Here is an 18,151-nt window from a genome sequence, read left to right as displayed (position 1 = left end):
GCCCAGTTCAGGGGTGGTGTTTGCCTGAGGGTGGAGACACTTGTCTTGCCTTTTTAATTATCCCGCCTGTCCAGGCGTCAACGGCTCTGGACAAAGGAGTCGGTTTCCTCTCCTGTGAGAGAAACCAGATTTGCATACCAAAGGCAGTGGACCTCTTTGAACCTCCCCAGCCTTGGAATCCTAATTTGCGTGTCATCCTGTGGTCAGGGGTGTAAGGGACCCCCTGCTTGAGCAGGCTTCATTTATGGCCTCCAGAGAGCAGAGGTCCTCACCCATGGGTGCCAGGCACACTTCTCTGGTGACAGGCTGACGAAAGCCAATGAGTCAGCACTAGGGGCTGGTAGGGTTTCAGGGGGCACCTCTCTGTGCATATATTACTAAATCGAGCACTGGCATCAGTGTGGGTTTATCAATACAAGATGTTTGATACCAAACATCCCTCTTTTCATTGAAGCCATCATGTAGCTTGGAACTCGATTTCACCAGTGTCCAGCATATGTTTGAAAATGGCTTCCCTGTTCCCTTGTACTGGTAGTAACAGAACTAACCAGCACAGGGACATATCTGCTCATGCAGATATGCCCTCACAAGTAATATAAGGCACGCTGCCTTAGGGCTGTAAGGCCTGCTGTCGGGGTGACTTGCAAATATTACATGCAGTGTTAGGGGATATAGCACAAAAGGATGTGTGTCATGTGGTGTTTTCATTTTTGTTTGCACTAAGACATGCAGTCTGCAATGGCAGTTTGTATGAGATTGGCGAGGGGTTCTTTAGGGTGACACAATTTGTGCTGCAGCCCTTAGGGACCATTTTTAGCGCATCAGGCCCAATGTACCAAGGGTACATTTTACTAGGGACTTACAGAAGGTACTGAATGTATTAGCAATCGGGGCAACACATTTCACAGTTTTGCGGAAAGATATCTGGTACTGGGGACCTGGTCAACAGGAACCCACTACGCTTTCAGTCGAAATCACATTGTATCCTAGGCAAAAAGTGGGGGATTTACCATGTCAAAAAGGGCACCTACTACAACTCATTTCCATAAACACACCTTTGGCTAGCACAGAAGCTCCTTATTAGGGTAGAAAGATTCTGCCATGTTGGATTCATCTCAGAAAATGGCACTATGTGAGTGTTTACAATAAAGCAAATAGGAAGTTCTGCCAATATGGGAACGTTTTCCCTTGGGAATTTTTCCCTAATTGATTAGGGTGTATACAAGAGATGCACCTACAACCACTGGCTAGTGAAATCTACAAAGCAGGCACCTCACCATAGCTCAGCAGAACCCTCTCTGGACCAGCGGAAGAACAGAAATGGCTGGACCTACTGTTTGAGACCTAAATGGTTATCACTGCTCCAGCTTGTACCCAGAACTAAGATATGGATTACAAGAGTTAGTTGACTGACCTCCTGTCAGGCTACAATGACACAACAAGCCTCAAAAGGCCTTTTTCTTGAAGTGCCCGGCTAACCAGTTGCAAGTGGACCCTGCTGATGGTCTCCACTGGAGGGAATTCTGGCCCCTTATTACTGTCCCTGAGATCCCATGAGCCTTGGAAATGACCAAAAGTAGCAGTTCAGAGACTCCGAAATGTTTTGGACTTACACGACCTTTGGAGAGTCAGAAGGACCTCACTCATAAGGTGTACAATTTCAAAATGAATTAATTGGACATACCTTCAAACTTTTCTCGCTGGAGGATTCCGAGCTCCATAGAATGACTAAATACAAATGTAGAAACCTTGACGGTGTGAAAGCAACAAAAATATCAGTCCAGTGCGAAAAATGTTTCTGATGCTAAATTTTAATTTCTCCCGCTCTGAGCTTTTCTGCCACAACCAATAGCTTCAGCAGGACCTTGTCCACCAGCTATGTGGCTCTGAGAGCACTTTAGTGGATAAGCCTGCAACCATGTATTACTTAAGCTTCTCGATTTCTGCTTCCATTTCAGACACTAAGTCAGACTGTAAAATCTTTGACCTGGATGAACCCACTTGGAATATTCAACCTGCACTCCATCTGGTTGGCCTGAAATCCTGAGTAGGTCCTAGTGAACTGCAAACAGTGACTGCTGAACGCCCCTTTACTTTTTCATGTCACTCTTTGCCTTACATTTATTTATTTATTTTATTTATTTATTACATTTATATGGCACAACAGCTACTCTGAGGGTTTACCGGCGTCTTGGATCTGAGTTAGGCTTGATAAGATGGAAGGTTACAAATAGGAATGTGGAGTCTATTGATTAAATAGCCAAGTTTTGATGCCCTTTCGGAATTGAAGGTATCTTGATTCAAGACGCAATTCGAGCGGCAGTGAGTTCCACAGAACTGGGACCAAGTAGGCAAATGAGCGCCCGCCCAATCGTGCTTGTTTGAATCTAGGGACAGAAAATTTGGCCTGATGCATTGACCGAAGGTTTCTAGAGGGTAGATATTTATGCGCCAGCTTACATAGATAGGCAGGAGCTTCCCCTGTGCCAATCCTGAACATATAGCACAGGGCTTTGAATTTGACTCTATTGGCTATCTTCAGCCAATGCAATTTCTTAAGATGTTCCGCAATACTTGTTCGCCCCGGAAGATGAAGAAGCAGCCTTGCGGCCGCATTTTGAACGACCTGAAGTTGAGTGATGATAGCTTTATTGGCTCCTAAATATAGGATGTCCCCATAGTCAAGTCTGGAGCCAATGAGGGCCTGTAAAACTGTTCTCTGCGCCCCTTCTGGAAGTTGCCATAGGATTTTGCTCAGCCATCTTTACAAAATCCTATCTCTGTTTCCCATTATTGTATTTTTTTTGATTTAGTGGCAATTTACTCAATAAATCGTTATCTATTTTACCAAATTCGTTGTATTTTTTTATTGTTTTGTATTTTGACTTGTTAGCTGTTTTCAACTGCCTAATATTTTAAATATTATCCTAAGTCTGTCCTCTCCATTCATTAGTTATCAGGGCTTTGAGACCAGGTTTAAATTATTATAAGTGATTTTTACCCTAACACATTCATGGCCTTATTTCTTATGGTGGACTCCCACCCACCTCAATTATTAACTCACTTTCTTACAACTCCCATTTTTTAAAATCTCAAGTAAGTCTTTATTTTACCATTTATTCATATGCTTGAATACCGATATTTGAAGAACACTAATTAAACTTTGAAGTACACTGATTAATCTTTGATTCAAGTACCACAACCTTTTTAAAGAAGCTGTGTTATTGTTTTGCACTTGATCTGTCACTCGGTACTCCTTTCACGGCTGAGAAACTATCTGCCCATGCGAGAAAAATGAACACCTTGATAACCGGAAGGTTATAGGCTCAAATACTACAATGGTATTGATTCAGGCTCGCATCTTTTCAAAGGTCAGTAAATTAAGGAGCAATACCAATCTCTTATTTGCAGCACATAAAATAGCGCTATATAAATGAAGTTATTTTTGTTAGATGCATCTTAATTTGAGCTGCAGCTGCAAGTGCCTGTTACAGCAAGGTGGGTGAGGAAGACAGGATGGTAAATTTGCTGGTGTAAGACAAATTCGGGACAGGTGTCACCCACCAAAATTAGCAAGTTAAGGTATGTATGAGACCTTGCTAAAATCACCCTGTACCAGCCAATGTCACATTGATGTGAGTCTCTCAACTTGTGCTTTCATTGCACATAATTCTGTGCTCTCTGATCAGGATTCCTCTATGTTCTTACAATACACTAGCCTGTCTTCGAATTGTACGTCAGTCCTTAATGCACTACAGCATTTTCGTGAGCTAGATCGCTGAGTGCCACAGCATTGCACACCACCATGTCCACTCATGCGACGCATTACCCATCTTAATTTTGTTTGTTTTTTAGAGTTTTATATAGCGCAAACTAGACACGAGGATTTCAGGTATCAGAGCGCTTTACATGAGCACCAGTGTCGTTACAGATGGACACATTAATTTTTGTTAGGCTCGGGCAGATTAAGTGATTTGCCTAGAATCACAGGATGTTGAGCGTCATTGCCGAGACTCGAGCCCAGTTCCCCAGTTTCGAGGTCGTCCGCTCTAGCCGTAAAGCTACATTCTCTCCTCCCACCCATTGCTTCCATTAGATGGATCACTAGGGTTCCCTTGTGCTCCTCAATCACCCTGTGCTTCACCGATTGGGCATCGCCTTGTGCCTTCCAAATTCACATCGTCCTGTGGTCTGTGGATGCATATCAACATGTACATCCTCCCACACAGGGTTATGTATGACTAATGGTCTGTGAGCATCTGGGCACCCATGCCACTGGGAATTTGTGTAAAAAGGTCCTCTTAATAGGCGTGCTGGTCTATGCAGACCGCCAGTGTGTTTGCAATATGTCATTTGTTTATCTTTGAAATGTGTGCTGTGTGTCCCTGTGTGCTGTACTGTACAGAAGCCTTTGTCAGTGTTAATTCATACAGTGTGACCTGAGTTAAGAGATGTTGCAGATAAGTTATGCTATCATCAATAACGAAAGGAAATGCATTCTGAACTTTTGCCAAATGTAATTAATCTCCTAAACTGTGTTCATTAGCAATAGCACGGGAGACACTGAGAAAACAGGCGGTATATTGTACATTTAACCTTCACTCAAGTACTAATAAAGTACGCTGACCTGTGCAGGAAACTAAACATATAGGAGCGGATGCAATTAAATCTCATTAAACATATGCTGACCAAAACATATAAACTCCCCATTTGTGAATCATGACGTAATACGATTTCATTGAACACTCTAATCACCTGCTTCCTGCTGTTTTTTCCGTGTGAAATGGACAGTAATTACGCCAATTACTGATTCTCCTTTAGGGAAGCGCCAATCAAATCCTTCAGATGAGGTGTTTGCATCTCACACCCACGCAGGTCCTTACACTAATACTTGCCCGTTCAGTAATTTCAGCCCGCTTTTTTTAGGTAAATGAAATTAAGCAAAAACAAGCAAAGCTGTCTCTGCAAAATATCTGAAAGGAACTGATATATGACATTTTATGTAGGAAAAAAGGATACGATTTTTTAATAAAGAATGCTCTTTATTTACACAGCCCTTAGTAAGGGATATACCCTATTTTTGAGTACATATTCACAACCTTGGTTAACACAATGCGCTTTAATCAATTCAGATAAATGATCCGGATACTTGCATAACCCTGCCCATAATATATGTCGCACGTGTTCTCAGCTCTTGGCGAATGCGTTCGACCACTTACAATAAAAGAGTTCCGCAATAATATAAAACAATTAAATGCAATGAATGTGAAAAATACCAAAAACCCAAAGGTTAAACATAAAAAAGTCATACAACGCAGATTAAAATAGAAGTAGCATTTGTATACAGTGATATAGAGTAAGGTTCGAAACCTCGTAATAGGAAAAAATATAAATATAGCAAGTCAAAATCAAAATTATAAGCGAAGACATCACTCGAACAACAAAGTCCCTACAATTACCACAAAACCATTAACATACCTCTGGCAAAATATTACCAAGCTGGGGAACATACATGCACATTAACCCATACTCAAACTCATCCACGTGTAATCTTACGCACGCCCATCTATCTATTCACAAGTCTGCACACATACACCCAGAATTCACAAACACATCAACATGCACACTCATACACAGCACACATGCATACATACACATACATTTATGGGTGCACTCACTCCCCTAACCATTTTTTCTAAAGTATTCACCAGGTGAGGGCAGTTCCAGCAGGTGGCTGGAGGGGAAGCAGAAGGCACCAGAAGCAGCTGTATGCGTCAGGGAGGGTAGGGGAAATAGGATGATCCTACCACCTCCTCTCATTGGCTAACCTTATCATGGGTCAACCAATGAGAGGAGGACCTTCCCTACCTTCTCACAGAGTGTGATGGTGTCAGCGAGAGTTGCTGACCCCACCCCACTACGTGACAAGGCGTCATGATAGACACTCAGCCCCTTGGGCACTTCAGGGCTGAAGAACCCAGGTCTGAGGCTGTCTTTGAGGCTCCCCCCTCTTTCTGAAGGGGGGGCTCTTAAAGAACTTTGCCGCACTGATACATTGATAACAAAAACATACTTGGTAAAGTCACCGGGGTGCACTGGAAAGGTGTCAACTGAATTTAAAAGCACAGAGCTGACACAAATCAAAAATGAACTTGAAGGGCATTTGCACACAGGCTTAAAAGGGAGGAGACAGCCGCACATGAGGCAATTGTTGAATCCTTGGACTCTAGGCCCACATGCCGTGGAAATAGACAGACACCAAACACCGTGATTGTAGTTGCTAGTAATGGCCCGGAGTACGTGCCCTCGCGCTCCTTTATTATCAGGGCACCTAATTGGTAACACCTGTGTTGGATGGGTATGGGTGAGTGTTTGGGGCAGCCCTCGAGGAAATGGCTTGCAAAACATTCAACTGTGTCCAACAGGACACATTTATTCCAAATCTTATTAGAACAACAACAATAAACAAAAGTCCAACCTATGGGAAGGAATGAGAAAAAAAATAAAAACAACCAAAAATCTCTTAGTGCAGGACAGCGGTGGAATGGTGCAGCTGCAAGCACCTCGGCATCTTGGCCTGTGTCCATACTTTAACCAGATACATCTGGACACACACACAGTGCTGATGAAGACCGTCCCTTTCAACTTTGCGTAAGTCGAGTGACAGTCCACCTAAATTAGGTTAATCTGTCCAGCATACTCTTGCTGTGAGGTAATTGGTGTTTATACAGTTCATACATAGGTGCATCAGGAGCGTGAGTGAAACCCATTGTAAGCCCCTTAATCCATTGACGGCAGTCTTGGCATTTGGATACTTGCTGAAATCCACAGGTAGGGCAAAGTAAAATCCATCTCTCACGCTCGGGGAGGCCCTTTAGATGAGATGCCATGGGACCGCCCATGGGCTGCACTGGGTCTGCACATGTCTGCATCTAGAGAGCCGCAAGACTACCTTGGAGCCACCGCCTAGTCCCTTGTGCAACTTCAACAGTAGATGTAACCAGGGCAGAACATGCTCTCACTGCCGGGTTCAGGATGTACGCCAGTTAGACAACTGGTCACTGGTTCTTTGGATTTGCACACGGTGCAGGACTCCAGTCGTGTCATTTAATGCTCCTGGGATGGTATTGATGCACATGGCAAATGATGGAATGGCTGCCTTGAGACAACTTATAAAAAAGTGGCGACAGGCCACGCAAAGCATGTCCTTTTTATACATGCCCTAAAATGTGGCGACAGGCCACAGTAACTCACAGGGGACTCCTGCTCACTCCGTCATTACCTTTGGACTGGACTACGCCTCTTCTCCCATCACGGACCACTCATCGGTCTGGCCCTGTCAATAGGACTGGGAGTCTTCCCAGATGCACCAGCCATCTCAGGGGCGGCAGTAAAAGAAGATGTACATTGATGGATCCGGTCTGTAGTGCCTTCCATACCCATCTTCCCTCCGATAAAGTATTCCGGCAACTCGGGATCGCTGTGGGAGGTACAGGGCTCCCGTCTCTTTTACAGGTGTGGCAACCGGCCACTAGGAATATGGGAATCACCTTGGTGCTCTCTAGCTGTATTTACCTCTCTCTTTCAGTGGTGGCCACGTGGCCCAAGAAGCGTATGCCCTCATCCTCAGCAAACTCAACAATGCGGCAGCGGAACAAAGTGAATAGATTCTACATGCACCAATCCAGGCCCTTGTGTATTTATAATGTGAAACCGCATCAGGATCAATCCTTTCCCAGGTACTTTCAAACCTTAGCCGAATCTCGTAATACAAGGAACAGGCATCCCTTTTAAACAGTCCTCAAACAAAGCATTCCCTTCCAGCCTTTCCTCATTCTGGAGTCGCCTTGCCAATATAAAATCTGTACAACTCCCACCTACATCTGAACCATGTGCTAGGTGGCTTTCATATAGACCAGCCTGCTGCGTATCTCCTTGAAGGTTGAGTTGGAGGCTGTAACAAGTGGTCTTTACCATGCCACATAACGAACATTGCAAAAGCCAAATTGATTGCTTGGCTCTACTACTCTATAATGCGTGGGGCATTGCAGTCTCTTGGGGGCGTTTTGTGCCTTTCTCAGCAGATGGGTGCCTCCGCCCACTAGTGCTTCTTTTCACCTCCTTTACCATTACATCCGACTCTGGCACTATCTCTTAGGGCACCAACACCCTTTTCATCCTTTAGTGGCTGTGGCAGTCTAGGACCTCACAGTGGTGAACCATCTAGGTTAGTGAGGCTTTGCAAGACGTATCCACAATGGGCGGGAACTCAGACGGTGTGCAGCAACATTTGCCCAGTCAGGCCCTCACCACACACCACTAGGTGACGCCACTTGTACTTCCATAGACCACGGCAGCATTCGGGAGGAGTAACCTGTGACGGCAGTAGCAAAACCAGTCCAACAGTCATGTAGCAGTGTACAGTGTACTGATAAGTGCAAAGAGGGTATTGTCCACAAGATGTAGTGGGGGATCTTCTTCATCTACAGGCAGCCAGCACGCCTTTCGCTGTCTTTGTCACTGCCCTTGTGCCAATGCCGGTGAAGCCTGCAGGCGCTGCACTTGTGGTCTCTTCAACTGCTACTCATGCAAAAATCCACAGGAGTCAGATGGAGTCAGATGTATGCTAGTCCCTTCAAGACACAGCCTGATCCTTTAAGGGCACTGCCACCACGGGAAAATGTATGCAAAGCTTCTGGAAACGAGATGCATATCTCACAGAAAGACACAGATGACCTTGCAGCAGGCAGCATGGTATCGTGACCTCCAGCTGATATAATGGCATCGTTCTACAAGCTGCGTATCAATGCCCCCACTTCATGAACTTTCGACAATAAGCCGCACCTTGTTTTACATGAATGGCCAGGATGGAACATTTCCAGAAACTAGTGCCAGAGCTGGTCTTGTTGGAAGTGAAGCCTCATCTGAGAGCGGTTCTTCATTGAAACGCAGCACAGAAACATGCTTTGGTGCAGGGTGGACACATGTAGGTACTTGGCTCATGCTAGGGAAGCTCTGCAACTTTCGTTGCAATGGTGCGGTGCGAGCGGATCAAAGTCTGCTTCAACTTTTCTGTTCCTCCATCCATAGATTTTTGAACACGGTGTCTGAGGGATTTGGGAGAGGACTCATCGGCTTGCTTAGGAGATCGAAATAGAGTCAGCATAGAATCTTCACCAAAGAAAGATGCATTTTCTTCATCAACCCATAGGATATCTGCGTTATTTTGAATTGGAGGTTTGGCAGCTTCTTCATCCAAAAGAACCAACAAGGCCTTTATGGCATCACGCCCACAAAAGGTTGTGCCATGGTTTATGGTATGTGTGTTTGGCCATTCTGGGCTGATGCCAGTGGTGAGGCCATTGACTTCACTTTGCTGAACATTGATGATGTTTTGAATCCTCAATTCCAAATCATGTACAACGTCCAACGCTGCTGCACAGTATCGATCTCCGCTGTTGCGGCCTCTTTTTTATTGTTGGTAAAATTCGGGCTACTGCATTTCTCGGTTCAAAGATTTCCTCCAGCATTTCATCAAGTTTGTCAATAAAGTTCACAAAGCTGTTCAGTCCTTTGACACGTTTTCATAATGGTTCAGACTGTGAAGGAGCGAATTTCGGCCTTTGCGAATGCAAATTTGCTAAATGGTATGTATTGAGCAAAATGTGGTGCAAAACAAGGAATCGCAAAATGTCGATTCCTTATTTTGCAATTGCATTTAAATGAAGCAAAAAAAATTTGCAAAATGTCCTTAAGGAATCGCAAGTTACCAGTTGCGAATTCCTTGAAAAATGCACATTTTAGCATTTTTCAAAGTGCCATGTGACGCACATACATGCCCTTAGGGCATGTATGTGCGCCACATGTGCACCCATGCATATTTCAGGGGTGTAACAGGGTGTCCTTGGGACACCCCTGCACCAATGGCAATATTCTCAATTTGTGATTAGCAAATTGCGAATCGCAATTGGGAATAACTTCCCATTCTTTCATATGGGCCTCCTGGCCCATAGAAATGAATGGGAAAGTATTCCTTAATTGCGATTCGCAATTTGCTAATCGCAATTAAGGAATTTTAAGAAATCACAAAAAAGTGCAATTTTGTACATACATACCTATTTGCGATTCTCAAATAGCGATTTCTTAAAAATCGCTATTTGAGAATCGCAAATCAGCATGATGATACATATGGCCCGTAGCCAAGGAGAAAGAGAGACCGCTGTTTGCTCCGTGCTGCATGTCTTAGATCTTTGAAAGCGTCCCATTCCAGGCCTTTGTCAGGAACACTGAGAATTAAAGCCAAGGCCAAATCATATTTAGAAAGAATTCACCAGCAGGTTTAAATATGCACAAATGATCCTTTTCATCACCGAACGGAGCTTTGCATTATTCAGAGTCAGACCATTACTGGGTGTTGAGATAGTGGAGAGTACTTGTTCTCGCTTTCCCGAACTGTGGAAGCCATCAGAAATAAAGTCCAACATTTGAATAGGAGATAATGGTGCAAAGGCACTTGCATCCTCGGTCATGTCTGCAACCAGCCAGGCACAGAAAATACATGAACCCGGCGAGGTGGAAGCCTATACGGAGCCCATACGGAGGACTCAGCCAGATTCAGCACTGAGCGGCTCACAAAGTCACACCTCCAAGTTCAGACCGAGGGCTAGATGTAGATAATCTCATTTTACCGATTCCTAAATTCCGAATTTTACTGATTCGGTATTTAGGAATCGGTAAATATGATGTAGGTAATAAATAGGTAAAATTTACCAATTCGGTAATATTTCTTATTACCGATTCAGTAATACTGATTCGGTTATAGGAAATACCTTCCCATTCATTCCTATGGGCCTTGAGGCCCATAGGAATGAATGGGAAGCCAGTCACTATTACCGATTCAGTATTTACCGAATCGGTAATAGCGAGAGCATATTCAACTTGACACCCTGTTGCACCCATGAATCGTGCACGTGTGCACATGTAGCGCACATACATGCCCTAAGGGCATGTATGTCTGCCACATGGCACTATGAAAAAAGCAAAATATTGCTTTTTTAAATGTATTCGGTATTTACCACCAACTTGTAGTTGGTGGTAAATAACAAATCCTTAAGGCAAAAATGCACTCACTTGAGTGCTACCTACATAGGTTTTAAGGATTCGGTAAATTACTGATTCCTTAAAATACGGAATCGGTATTTTACCCATTCCTTAAAATAAGGAATCGGTAAATTACCGAATCCTTATTTCCAGCCTCCTACATTAGAAAGGGTTAAATACCGATCAGTAACGGGAAAATCACCAATTTTAGGCCTTTACCGACCGGTATTTAGCTACCTGCATCTGGCCCCAAGTGTCTACGAGCACTTACGGGGAGTATAATGAAGTAAAGTGGCCACCAGGTGGTTCTTCACGCACCTCTCCAATTTCCGGGCCACAGCAGCCCTCCTCCTGTCGCATGATCATCTGGTTCCAGCTGCCCCATCGTTTTTTCCAGCACCCTTAAAGGCAGGGAACAGCACACAGCACATGGGGAGCAGCCCTGCCCTACCACCTCAGCGCCGCCCACCAGACACGAGGGGGGGCTTGAGCAACTGAGAGTATGGAGTGAAGAGGAAAAGCCGGCAAGGCTTTACAGGTGGCCACCAGCGCACAAGACAGAAGTGAGGGTACAGGAGTGATGTGGTGCTCTCGGTAACCACACATCTCTGGAACACACAATCCTCTCTACACCGTGCCAGGACCGGCAGCCTCAAACAGGCACCACGGCACACGATCCGGGACAGAGCAAAGCAGAGGCCCCATCAGACCCCAATGAGCGCGTTACCCACTGGAGTCCTAGAGACCACGCTGCCGTCAGCCTCCCAGGGCTACCTGCTCCACATGATCACTGAACAGGCGGCCGATGCAGCCACAGCAAGGAACCGGAGAGTCCCACCCGATACACTCCCCCTCCCATTCACAGCAGACAGGGCAGGCAGCACGGCGGAAGCACGGCCAGAGTTCGCCTAGCAGGAACGTCGCAGGCCCACGCAGCATACCCACTGGGAAAAAATTAGGGGCCAGATGTATGAAAATACTATTTTCCAATTTCCTAATTGCGAACCACAAGTATTCGCAATTAAGAAATCGCAAAATGGCATTTATGAAGGTGTGTAGTACACTTTTGGTGATTCCTAGGGGGTTGCAAATGACCTACCTCATGAATATTAATGAGGTAGGTCGCAATTTGTGACCCATTAGGAATCGCAAAAATTACAGGGATGGTGGCCTGCTGGGATCAGCAGACCACCATGTCTGTGATTGCTTTTAAACAAAGCAATTTTTTGTTTTTAAATCAGCCCTTTTTCCTTAAAAGAAAACCACGATGCTTTACAAAAAGAAAATTGAAAAGTATTCTTCTCATTTTTTAAGATCAGCAGTGGTCCGTGGGACCACTGCTTGCTCTTAAAAATGGTTTTACAAGTACAGCGCAGTGAGATTAACACAGTTGAGTGCTTGGGATGGGTTACGTAAATACACTGGCACTAGGGCGCTCTACGCACCATCGATGCAACTTGCAAACAATCCATCATGTCCCCTGTTGCAGACTGTGTGTATGTCCCGCCATGCTGCTGACCTGGGCATCCACACTATGGCTGACATTTACCCATACAACAACTTATTCACTCTGCACAACAACGCTGCTCTGCTCGATAAGCTACTCTATTACCAGATCAGAGCAACCTGCAGAAGTGACAACCTCACTTTTCCACTCACTCCCCTCACCAGCACCACGCTTGAGCATATTCATTCCTCAAACTCTCAGCGGAAATTGGTTACAAGACTCTATGCTCTCACACTTGCTGCTTCCCACATCAACAAGGAACATGCTTGCGGCGCATGGGGTGCAGACTTAGAGATTGACCTCTCCCCCGAAAACTGACAGTACTGCTGCAACCAGATAAAGCGCCTCTCCCCCAAATATCACCTGCAGCTTATCCATTTTAAATATCTACATAGACTCTACCAAACCCCAATATCACTACACAAGATGGACCTTCTGGACAGCAACAGATTTATTTATTTATTTATAGCATTTATAGAGCGCTCTGCAACCCTACGGGCATCCTGGCGCTGAGTGCATATAGCTGAAAAACCTGTGTAACAGAGGAGGACAGTGGTCTAAGGTTCTGACGTTTAGATTTTTGGGAAGAGCCATGTTTTAACCTTTTTTCAAAAGGCCATCAGTTTGTTTGTTTTTCTGATGTCAGTTGGAAGGTTGTTCCACAAATGAGCTGCAGCTATACTAAAAGCTCTACCACCACAGGTGGCTTTCTTGATCCTGGGTATGCTGATAAGGTTTAAAGATGAGGATCGAAGAGACCGGGTAGGCTCATACCAGTTAAATTTATTTTGAAGTGGTTGGGGGCCTAGCCCATGAAATGCCCTGAAGACAATACATAGGGATTTGAAACAAATCCTCTGGTGTTTAGACAGCCAGTGGAGGTCGGCCAAGGCGAGAGTGGTAGAAGATCTTCGATCTCAAGAGAGTGCCAGTTTAGCTGCAGCCGCCTGGATACTTTGAAGTCTGGAAATAAGATAGGCAGTGGATTCCAGTAGTAGGGCGTTACAGTAATCCAGGCGGCTGAGGATGGTGCTCTTGACTATGTTGGCTCTGGCCTGTGAAGGCAGGAGAGGTAGCAGCTTTTGCAATCCTCGCATTAAAGCAAGGCAGTTGCTGACCTGCTTGTTGACATTGGTCTCTAGGCTCAGACTGTTGTTAAAAGTAACTCTGAGATTCCTTACTGATTTCACTGGGGCAGGCGCATCTCCAAACAGCTGAGGCCAGAAGTCTGTAGGTAACATTTTGGAGATTTTTCCTACCATACAGTGCAATATTTCAGTCTTGTCACTGTTAAATTGTAATGAATTCTGGTTTAACCAAAGTGACATTTCCAGCATGCAGGTGTGGAAGGTCTCAAGTGAGTTTGCATGAGCTCCATCAAGAGAGATCATCAGCTGTGTGTCGTCTGCGTAATTAGTCACGCTAATGCCGTGACTTTTGATGATGCTCATCAGGGGTTGCATATATATGTTGAAGAGTATAGGGCTGATTGCGGACCCCTGTGGGACCCCATGTGGAACTTTAACAAACTCTGATTGATACGGAGGGATAGCTACTGCCTGCCATCTATCCGTCAGGTAGGATCGGAACCAGCCAAGCGCGACTCCTCCAACTCCAATGTTCTTCAATCTTTTTATCAGGATTTCGTGGCTCACCGTATCGAATGAGGCGGACAGGTCTAGCAAAATTAGGATTGCTGATTCTCCCCTGTCCGCCCTCATTCGTAACTCATCCAGAACTGTCAGAAAAGCTGATTCAGTTCCATGAGCTGGTCTGAAACCAAATTGCTCCTCTTCCAGGATGTTGTTGGTTTCTAGGAAGAGGGCTAGGGATCTGCTGACCCATCGCTCTGTGATCTTTATCGGGTATGGTAGGAGCGATATAGGTCGGTAGTTCTTTTGGCAGTTTGGGTCCAGATTTGGTTCCTTTAGTAATGGGGTGATAACCGCCAATTTCCATTCTTTAGGTACGGAGCCTGTGTGGAGAGATTGGTTGCATAACTGATGCAGCACTGGAAAGATTTAATCTCCGAAATCCTTAACTATTCTGTGGGGTAGAGGGTCTAGAGGGGACCCTGATGACGTTTTAAGGGCTATTCTTAAAAATTCTTGTTCTGTAAGAACCTCAAAATGTTCCAAGATGGCGTTTGGAGGAGGGCCTCTAACATTTTCCGCCTTCTTATCTCTATTTTCTTGATTGCTGTTGTCCTGCATTGTGGGAGTAGAATTACCTTTCATTCCCTCGACAATTTTACTGATTTTTTCCTGAAAGAATAGTGCTAAGCTGTCACATAATTCTTGTGAGAGCTTGATTTGACTGTCAGCGCAAGCAGGATGAGATAGCTCTCTGATAATCCTGAAGGTGTCGCGAGATTTATTAGAGCTTTTGAGAATTAAGTCTGCGAAGTGGCTTGCTTTGGCTCTAATAATTTCCTTCTTATAGTGTGCGATTGTAAGCCTCCACAACACTTTCTCCTGTTCCGAGTAGTTTTTCCTCCAGAGCTTCTCCGCCTTTTTACAGGCGTTTTTCAATTCTTTCAGTTTGTCCGTATACCAGGGCGAGAAGGGTTTTTCTCTTTTCCTGATTGTTTTCAGAGGTATAGTATCATCAAGTTTCTTAGTTATCTCATTACATAATGAGAGGTAATTTGTAGTGACATCGTTCTTCGATTTGAACGAGGTCCCAACATGACGAAAGTCAAACTTTCCTTCCTCTTTCCTTTTCAACAGGCCCTTCCAATCACGACCAATAAAGGTTCTGGTCTGTACACTTGTGGGTCCTGTGTTAGTCAGGGTGTGGATATTGAATCGAAGGAGATGATGGTCTGACTAGCCTACTGGAAGAATTGTATCCATGGTCATTAGATCTTCAGCCGCGAATATTAAGTCCAGTGTGTTTCCTTGTATATGTGTGGGGGTAGTTATCCACTGTTTCAGCCCCAGATTGTGACAAGATTGAGTGATGTTATGCAAGGCTGTACGTAGTTGGTCACTGTCCCATATGTTAAAATCTCCCAGTACCATCAGCCTGCTATGAGAGATTGATATATTATTAGTAACAGCGATCAATTCCTGCTGTTGTGAAGCATTAAAATGCCCTGGTGCCCTATCGCAAATTAGGACCGTAAGGCAATGTTCAGAATCATGTTTAATCGAGACCCCAAGGATTTCGGCACATGAGACTGTGTCGACGTCCAAGGTTGTAATGTTTAGTACCTCCCTAAAAATGATCCCTAAACCTCCTCCTCGTCCTATATTCCTAGGTTTATGAATTATCTTATATCCTGCTGGACATGCTGGCCCTAGCTCTGATTCTATTTCCGCGGTCATCCATGTCTCGGTTAGGAATAAAATGTCTAAGTTATTGGACTCAATTAATAACTGTATTTCAGTAGCATGTTTCGGGAGGGATCTGACATTTAGTAGTCCGCTAATTAGCTTTCCGTTAGTGCTATTCTTAGGTCCCGTATTAGTTAGCGGGAGATGAGTATTGTCCGAGATTGCATTGGGTTTCAATAGAGATTTGGGGACGAGGGGATTGATATTTGGTAGCCGCCCTCGGCAGTTGGGGCATATATTTTTGTCCTCATGTATTATTTTGGGGGATAAGCGTGGGCAATCGGCTATGTCTGCCAGTGGCTTAAGTAGCATAAGTGTGTCCCTACTATATCTGAATACTTCAAGTTCCGGAGTTGGACGATCAGGGGGAGATGCCCTTGGCCCGGTCTCGGCGCGGACGAGCGCAGACGAGCTTGCCTTAAGCGCGCCTTCGGCGCACAATCGTCGCGCCGCTGCGCTCGTCCGCTGCCCTTCCGGCATTGACACATCCTTTATGGAAGTGGGAAAGATGAGAAAAGGGGGGCGTGGCTTGTATCAGTGGGCGTGCCTTTTGGAACCGGCCAATGATGTCCGGGCTTCAGGAACCACTCGCCCGCGTCAGCGTTCTGCCGCTGTGTGGGGAAAATCAAGCTTTAGGTCCGATTTAAAAACACAAGTTATTACACAATTTAAAAATCTCAGATTGTCCCTGCTCCCGGCTGTGCCTCATGAGAACAGCTAAAAGCGCCGCGTTCGCAGTCAGCGCGCGTTTTCTACAGATAGGGGGCGTGGCTTGTATCAGTGGGCGTGCCTTTTGGAACCGGCCAATGACGTCCGGGCTTCAGGAACCACCCGCCCGCGTCAGCGTTGTGCCGCTGTGTGGGGAAAATCAAGCTTTAGGTCCGATTTAAAAACACAAGTTATAGATACAGATGTGTGGGTTGTTCAGAACCTGGCGCGGCTTTCGCACACCTGGCCTGGTTGTGTCCCGGAGTTTCCACGTTCTGGCTCGAGAAGTGCACTGCCATTAGCAAAATTACATCTGAGCGCATTGCCCCTGATCCCTTGTTGTGCCTCTTGGGCTACGTTAAGCATGTATCAGATGATAACCGCAAATAGATTGCAATGTTCCTGGTACTTCCTAAACGCTGGGTGGCCATTCACTGGGGCCGTACACCGACGCCCCAGCTTAAATGCTGGCAGGATGATGCATCCCACTGCCATACACACCTTGGTGAATTCTGAGATTTGATGCCTTCTGCTAGCAGACCTTCAGACATATGGGGCCCTCTTGTTGCCTACCTTTACTGACTGGCCACCCCTGCGGACCTCACTATTGATTCCCTCGCCACTGACGCTCAGGTGACTGACATTACCCAATAGACACAATTCTTTCCACAGACTTGATATCACACGCCCCCACCAAAGTGTAAGAGTCACCGGCCCTACACAAATGTACTGTGCCATGTTTACTTTTCACTATTTACTGCCCTGTACTGCTGATTATAATTGTAAGTGCAACCTTTTGCAGGATAGCTGTTGTAGAGATAACCTGTAGCATGCCTTAACTTTTTTTTTGTCAATAAATGTTTTGAAAATTCCCCCCCAAAAAAGAAAAAATGTTTTACAAACATTCACAAAGGGGAAGAGGTCCCTTGGGGACCCCTTCCCATTTGGAAATTGGTTACCACCTATTTGAACATTCATACATACCGATGCGATTCGGTATTAGGAAGGGACGCCCCGTTAGATTAGGCCCGAAAAATGCTTATGTAATGTTATTTTTAAGTAGCATTCACTGCGCCATTTTCTATGTAGGTGCCATTTTAGGCTGTTTGAAACTGATCTAGTTCATTTCTGAGAAAAGCCCTCTGCTAAATTTAATTTCTGAAATGTTAAGTTCTGTTTTCGTAATGAGTAAACTTTCTCAGTAGATAGGTTCCCTCTCCCACTTGTCTGGTGGCGGGCCCAGGGTGAAACAACCTTGGACTATGTTAGGTTGTGCAACATATGACAACTAAAACCTTTTTTTTTGTATTTCACTGTCCAGTTGCATCTGCGTGGAATATTCCATTATGGGCATGTCTTTGTCCCGGTATGAAACATACATAATGTACCTATGCTTGCTGTTTTTCGTTCCTTTTGTAGCACTCCCAGTGACTGTACAGATGGGGCTCCAATCTGAGTGTATATGAATAAACAATTATTGGTTTCTATTCCCCACTGT

The 18,151-nt window shown here is 45.0% G+C and overlaps 1 pseudogene; it reads right to left on the bottom strand.

The window, feature by feature from the left end:
* Positions 1 to 8,850: 8,850 nt before the first annotated feature.
* Positions 8,851 to 10,529, bottom strand: LOC147697985 (PCNA-interacting partner-like; annotated as a pseudogene).
* Between the last annotated feature and the right edge of the window lie 7,622 nt (positions 10,530 to 18,151).

The sequence above is a fragment of the Lissotriton vulgaris genome, chromosome 8, assembly GCF_964263255.1.
Source record: "Lissotriton vulgaris chromosome 8, aLisVul1.2, whole genome shotgun sequence".
Classification (NCBI taxonomy): Eukaryota; Metazoa; Chordata; class Amphibia; order Caudata; family Salamandridae; genus Lissotriton; species Lissotriton vulgaris.
This window is presented reverse-complemented; position numbering and strand designations above follow the sequence as displayed.